The sequence below is a fragment of the Oncorhynchus mykiss genome, chromosome 12, assembly GCF_057628025.1.
Source record: "Oncorhynchus mykiss isolate SJ-2025 chromosome 12, ASM5762802v1, whole genome shotgun sequence".
Taxonomy (NCBI): Eukaryota; Metazoa; Chordata; class Actinopteri; order Salmoniformes; family Salmonidae; genus Oncorhynchus; species Oncorhynchus mykiss.
In genome coordinates this window covers 23,472,704-23,479,846 of record NC_143033.1, presented here as the reverse complement: position 1 = coordinate 23,479,846, position 7,143 = coordinate 23,472,704, and positions in this window count along the sequence as shown.

Here is a 7,143-nt window from a genome sequence, read left to right as displayed (position 1 = left end):
TGTGAAACGTCACCGGAATCTCTGGACTGGGAACCGTCGCCGGAAGCTCTGGACTGGGAACCGTCGCAGGAAGGTCTGGACTGGGAACTGTTGCCGGAAGCTCTGGACTGGGGAACTGTCGTGGGGCCGGCACTGGTGGTACTGGACTGGTGACATGCACTTCAGGGCGAGTGCGGGGAGGAGGCACAGGACGTACTGAACTGGGGAGGCACACTGGAAGTCTGATGCGTGGGGCCGGTACAGGTGGCACCGGACTGGTGACACGCACTTCAGGGCGAGTGTGGGTAGAAGGAACAGGACGTACTGGGCTGTGAAGGCGCACCGGAGACCTGGTGCATATAGCCTGCATCACTGATACCGGTGCGATGACACACCTCGCATAGCAAGTGTGAGGAGCTAGCACAAGACGCACTGGGCTGTGGAGGCGAACTGGAGAACAGGCGCGTAGAGCCGGCACAAATTTTACCGTAACGATGACACACTTCGCATGGCGAGTGCGAGGAGCTAGCACAGGACATACTGGGCTGTGGAGGCGTACATCTGGGCGAGTGCGAGGAGCAGGCACAGGACGTACCGGACTGGGGAGGCCTGATGCGTGGGACCGGCAGATTGCACCGGACTGGTAACACGCTCCTCCAAACGCATGCATTGCCGCATACTCCTCGGCAACTCCATTCCCCGGTATCCCTCCTCGCACTGTTCCGTTGACTCCCAGGCGGGCTCTGGCACTCTCCCTGGGTCGACCGACCACCTCTCTACCTCCTCCCATGTTGTCACTGGTTCACACTTCGGCTCTGCCGACCACCCTGTGTGACCACCCTGTGTCCCCCCCCCAAAAAAATGTGCTGTCTTTTGGGCCTTCCTTGTGGCCGCGAACCCCAGCATCATCGCTGTTCTCCCTTCTCTCCTTGTGTCTGCTGTGACTCCTGCCAAGGAAGGATCTCCTGTCCTTCCATTATTTCCTCCCAGGTCCAACTTATTTTCTCCTTGATCTCCGCCAAAGACCAGGATGCCATTTCCTCCCGGGCACGCTGATTGGTCCCGTTGTGGTGGGATATTCTGTCACGATCGTTTGTAGAAACAGACCAAGGCACAGCGAATGTTGAGTTCCACATAATTTATTTTTAGTTTTGGGAACTTCAGACGCGCAGCAATGTTTTTTTTGGACACCAGTGGCTTCTTCCATGGTCTCCTCCCATGAACACCATTCTTGTTTAGTGTTTTATTTATTGTAGACTTCCAGAGATTTCCGTAAGTCTTTAGCTGACATTCTAGGATTCGTCTTAACCTCATTGAGCATGTGCTCTTGCAATCATCTTTGCAGGATGGTGTAACGCTCGTCTGTAATGGAAGAAGGTGAGGACCAATGCGCTGCGTGGTAAGTGTCCATATTGATTCATGGAATAAATGAACACTCAACAGAAAACAATAAAGCGACCACAAACTAAATGAAACAGTCCTGAACGGTGAATACACAAAACACAGAACAGAAAATAATCACCCACAAGGGTGAAAACAGTCTACCTAAGTATGGTTCTCAATCAGGGACAACGATTGACAGCTGCCTCTGATTGAGAACCATACCAGGCCAAACACAGAAATCCCAAATAATAGAAAAAAGAATATAGACTGCCAACCCCAACTCACGCCCTGACCATACTAAAGCAAAGACAAAACAAAGGAACTAAGGTCAGAACGTGACAGTACCCCCCCCCCCCCCCCCCAAAGGTGCGGACTCCAGCTGCAAAACCTGAACCTATAGGGGAGGGTCTGGGTGGGCGTCTGTCCGCGGTGGCGGCTCTGACACGGGACGTGGACCCCACTCCACCATAGTCTTTGTCCGCCTCTTAACCTGCCTCCGTGGCCTCTTTAGAGCGGCGACCCTCGCCGCCGACCTCGGACTGGGGACCCTAGCCACGGGTCCCGAATGGAAGGGAGATTCCGGCAGCACCGGACAGGCGGGAGACTCCGGCAGCTCCGGAGTGAAGGGCGATTCCGGTAGCACCGGAGTAAGGAATGGCTCTGGCAGCTCCTGACTGACAGGCGGCTCTGGCAGCTCCTGAATGATAGGCGGCTCTGGCAGCTCCTGACTGACCGGCGGCTCTGGCAGCTCCTGACTGACCGGCGGCTCTGGCAGCTCCTGACTGACCGGCGGCTCTGGCAGCTCCTGACTGACGGCCAACTCTGGCAGCTCAGGACAGACGGGCGACTCTGGCAGCTCAGGACAGACGGGCGACTCTGGCAGCTCAGGACAGACGGGCGACTCTGGCAGCTCAGGACAGACGGGAGCACCTGTAGGGAGGAGATGGAGAGACAGCCTGGTGCAGGGGGCTGCCACCGGAGGGCTGGTGCGTGGAGGATGCACGAGATAGACCGAACCGTGGAGGCACACTGGCGGTCTCGAGCACCGAGCCTGCACAACCCTATCTGGCTGGCAGGGTAGCCTAGTGGTTAGAGCATTGAACTAGTAACCGGAAGCTTGCAAGTTCAAACCCCCGAGCTCACAAAGTACAAATCTGTCGTTCTGCCCCTGAACAGGCAGTTAACCCACTGTTCCTAGGCCGTCAGTGAAAATAAGAATTTGTTCTTAACTGACGTGCCTAGTTAAATAAAGGTAAAAAAATAAATACAAATAAAATAAAAAACTCCCCGTAGCCAGGCCAGTGCGGCGAGGTGGACCGCACTGGGCTGTGCTGGCGAACCGGGGGCACCAAGCGTATATATACATATACCCCGGCCCGAGGAGACGCACTGGAGACCAGATTCGCTGAGCCGGCTTCATGGCACCTTGCTCGATGCCCACTCTAGCCCGGCCGATACGAGGCGCTGCTATGTAACGCACCGGGCTATGCCTGCTCACCGGGGACACCGTGCGCATCACGGCATAACACGGTGCCTGCCCCGGTCCACCTCTCTCCACGGTAAGCACGGGGTGTTGGCTCAGGTCTCCTACCTGACTTAGCCACACTCCCCGTGTGCCCCCCCAATAATGTTTTGGGGCTGACTCTCGTCCCAGCTGCGCTGCCGTGCTAGCTCCTCATAATGCCGCCTCTCGGCTTTCGCTGCCTCCAGCACTGCCTTGGGGCGGCGATATTCTCCCAGCTGTACCCAGGGTCCCTTGCCATCCAATATCTCCTCCCAAGTCCAGGAGTCTTGAACCCGCTGCTCCTGGGTACCACGCTGCTTGGTCCGGTTGTGGTGGGTGATTCTGTAACGCTCGTCTGTGATGGAAGAAGGTGAGGACCAATGCGCAGCGTCGTAAGTGTCCATATTGATTTAATAGAATAAATGAACACTCAACAGAAAACAATAAAGCGACAATGAACGAAACAAAACAGTCCTGTACGGTGAGTACACAAAACACAGAACAGAAAATAATCACCCACAACTCAAGGGTGAAAACAGGCTACCTAAGTATGGTTCTCAATCAGGGACAACGATTGACAGCTGCCTCTGATTGAGAACCATACCAGGCCAGTGAAGACCGGTAACCCACCCAAATGGCTGTAGCCTGGGGTTTTGACTTGCTGGTCACGGTGGTGCCTCAGGGTTTTGGGTGGCACAGTAAAAGCACAGGCAGCTGCTTTAATGCCCTCCCCATTTCAATAGCATTCAAGGCACAACAAAGAGCCTCTTCGTCATAAACACCACAATCATATATTTTCTTGTAAAATCACACCTGAAAAGAAAAAAATGAAAAGTATTTTAGGAACGGTGGAGAATCGACCCCTAATCTAGCCCTAAGCCTGACTCCTATTCTGACGTTAACCTAACCCTAACCCCCATTCTGACCCTAAGCCTGGCCCCTACTCTAAATCTGACCCTTAACCCTGCTAACTGGGGGTTAGCTAGCTATGCTAGCAGACATTGGCTTATGTTAACTAGCTGGATAGCATTTATTTCACCTCAAACTTTCTGCACATATTGAATAATGTGTTGTTATATATACACACATATATATATATATATATATATATATATATATATATATATATATATATATATATATATATATATATATATATATACAGTACCAGTCAAAGTTTGGACACACCTACTCATTCAAGGATTTTCTTTATTTTTTACTATTTTCTACATTGTAGAATAATAGTGAAGTCATCAAAACTATGAAATAACACATATGAAATCACGTAGTAACCAAAAAAAGTGTTAAACAAATCCAGATATATTTTATATTTGAGGTTCTTCAAACTAGCCACCCTTTGCCTTGATGACAGCTTTGCACTGTTGGCATTCTCTCAACCAGCTTCACCTGGAATGCTTTTCTAACAGTCTTGAAGGAGTTCCCACATATGCTGTGCACTTGTTGGCTGCTTTTCCTTCACTCTGCGGTCCAACTCATCGCAAACCATCTCAATTGGGGTGAGGTCAGGTGATTGTGGAGGACAGGTCATCTGATGCAGCACTCCATCACTCTCCTTCTTGGTCAAACAGCCCTTACACAGCCTGGAGGTGTGTGGGGTCATTGTCTAGTTGAAAAACAAATGATAGTCGCTGTTCCTTTTAGAATATCCGTCATTGTCATACAGAGGAAATAACTGTGGCTTGATATCGACATCAAGATTTATAATCACATTTCTGGTGCATCTTTTAAAAACGTAGCCTAAATCTTACAATAAATATCTGCATGCTCCATTTCTAAAAACAATAAGTGTCTTAAAAATCTTTAAAAAAATGAATTTATAAACTTGGTGCATGCCATAGAGGCCATACCAAATATGATCTATTATCCAGACAAGATAATTTGGTGGATAAATCTTGATTACTGTGATTGGGTAAGCAGCACAATTTTTGCTATGAATGTGCATGAGAGAGTGAATGATTAGTATTCATTACTAGTAAAACATGAAAACAACAAATTATAAAATGTCTCAAGATGCCTTAATGTCTCAAGACATTGGTATTTCCAAGATGTGTCTATAGATGTCTTCATTTTTATGTCTCAAGACATTTCTCAAAATGTCTCAAGACATGGTGACGGCTGGGTATGCAGTAATAGCAGACATACTTCAAAGTAAAATATCAACTGTCTTGATGTTCACCTGTTAAATGAGTCTGTTGGCTAAACCGCATTGACTATGCGATCACATACAGAAAACTAGAAATATATAGCCTATCTATTTACATAGGCTCAATTAAATGAGAGACGCATGCTAATTTGTTGTACGGTTACTATGGGAATATGAACCCATCATGGCCAGAAAAGGTGAGGAATTTATTCTGCAAGGGTTCTGAAAATAAAATAAATAGGAAATATAATCCTACGTCCAATTATTTTAGATTGGGGGGCTTAATGAGGAACTCAATCTCAGACCTTCGATCTCAGATCTTTATTTTATTATATGGCCATGTTTTGATTTATTTTTCTGAATATTGTTTTGCCTTTGAACAAGTCATGGGAGCATTGCTTTGAAGAAAAGTGGCCCCATCTACAATACATGGCCAAATGAGTAGATTCGGCTATTTCAGCCACACCCATTGCTGAAAAGTGTATAAAATCGATCACACAACCATGCAATCTCCATAGACTAACATTGGCAGTAGAATGGCCCATACTGAAGAGCTCAGTAACTTTAAACGTGGCTCTGTCATTAGATCCACCTTTCCAACAAGTCAGTTCGTCAAATTTCTGCCCTGCTAGAGCTATCCCAGTCAACTGTAAGTGCTGTTATTGTGAAGTGGAAACTTCTAGGAGCAACAACGGCTCAGCTGCGAAGTGGTAGGCCACACTTGCTCACAGAATTAGACCGCTGAACCGCGTAGCACGTAAAAATCGTCTGTCCTCGGTTGCAACACTCACTACCGAGTTCCAAACGGCCTCTGGAAGAAACATCAGCACAAGAGCTGTTCAATGGGTGCTTTATGAAATGGATTTCCATGGCCGAGCAGCCGCACACAAGCCTAAGATCACCATGTGCAATGTCAAGCTTCGGCTAGAGTGCTGTAAAACTGGGGAGAGAGGTGCGAGAAAGAGTGTCAAAGACAGAAAGAGAAAGAGGTAAGAACAGAGGAGCAGGGAAGACAGCATATGATTAATTAATTACAGTGCTACAATTCAGTGCTACAATTCTCTCAGGTCATCACAATTACATAACAGTGTCTCTAGCGGTGTCTCCTAACCAGCCTTGGGCCCCCAGTTGGCCTGAAGGTTATTTTAAGAGCGGGTGAGGTGGCGATGACGAGACTGGGGGTTGGCATCCTCTCTCACATCAAAACATATCTGCATACGAGAGATAGAATTAAAAAATCATCAATCATCACAAAACTGACCTTGGATCATTAACTCTGGGAATACTACATCTCTATCTGTATTTCAATGTAAAGCATCGCTTTAATAATACTTCCTGTTGACCTGACCAAGTGACCTCTCACCTCTGATCATGCTGTGCCCTCTATGTGTCATGCAGTTCAGATGCAGGAGGGGTTCACCGACACAGCTGATATAACCTAGAGGATTTAGGGAGAAGGAGGAGAGGGATGAAGTGAAGGAGAGAGACTGTTATTGAGAAAACAAGGTAGTTACAGAGACAGTTCAACAGGAATGTGTGTGTGTGGGACCTCACCTAGTGTCCACAATCAGTGGCTGCAGGGTACATTATACTGAAAAACATGCACAGACATGCGAGGCAAACAATATGGCATAGTTATATAAATAGAAATAATGAAGTGTCTAACTATTCTCCATGGTTGGTCCTCTTAACTATTATTTGAAGGTGGAAGGAGCCACAGTTATACAACTGAGCCTGCTTATTGCACAACACAATCCATCAGATTGATACACGAATGCATAGGTGTGGGTTATAGGGTGTCTAATTGTTCTAAATCTTTTCAATATGGGTGACTCTTAAAATAGCCTGTTTTGTTTTTGTACAGACATCACCCGTACCTAAACAGCACCCTCACCTGAGAAGTAGAAATCAATGGGAGATAAACTGGGAATTGAATAACTGCAGTTGACATAGCTAAGTAAATGAAAGAATACTCTTATTGCAATATGGATGGCTCTTAAAAGAGCCTTTGGTTGTTGGTTGTGCATAGTGTAGTCTATGGTGTTGCCAGGAAACAGCACCCTATTTGAAAAAGTAGCAGGTGAATATCTCCTGCACACGGATTGCCTCCCGT